Genomic DNA, 727 nt, shown 5'->3' on the forward strand with positions numbered 1-727 from the left:
AACTTCATGACAGTAGTCAGTTGTCATCCTTGTCTTGAGAACTCTGGGCTAGGCTGAATGATGAGCTCTCTCAGGGGTTCTCTGCGGACAGGCTCTGCTAGGTTAACAACAAGTTCGATTCCCCAGATGCCAGTATGGCTTGAGACTCAGACCAAGGAAAATCTGAGCAATAATGAGATGAGAGTTGACAAAGATGCAGAATATTTGCAATGCAGAAATGTCATTAAATGATAATGTGTGGGATAATTGTGTACGTGTGACAGAACAGTAGCCAACGTAGTACAACACGCTTAAAATTAATGCAACATTGATTTGCTATTATTCCTTTGCATTCCCTGACTCTCGTTTCCTCTTTCTCTAATGATTACCTTGATATATGAACAATTATTGCAAAACAACACTTATTCTGATTGTCGACTTACAATATGATGTATTAGCATACCTTTACTAATATTCATGGAACTTTTCTACGGTAAATTCTCCTTGGAACATCTTAATATATTTGGCACCAGCGTATCTTTCCCCTGTATTTTACTTTTTGCAAACTATCCGCCTCATATTGCTTCAGAGTTCTCCGTGTTTGACTCAGATTTTCAGAAACCCAGGCAGACGAGACAAAGCTATGTTGTGGGGCTTCATTTCTGCAGTCAATACTATAGGCTATTTTCTCTCTCTTTTCCGTTCAGGACGAAGGAATTTTAAGACATAACCTCCTTATGAGAACTGC

Source organism: Penaeus monodon, chromosome 31, assembly GCF_015228065.2.
Source record: "Penaeus monodon isolate SGIC_2016 chromosome 31, NSTDA_Pmon_1, whole genome shotgun sequence".
NCBI classification, from domain to species: Eukaryota; Metazoa; Arthropoda; class Malacostraca; order Decapoda; family Penaeidae; genus Penaeus; species Penaeus monodon.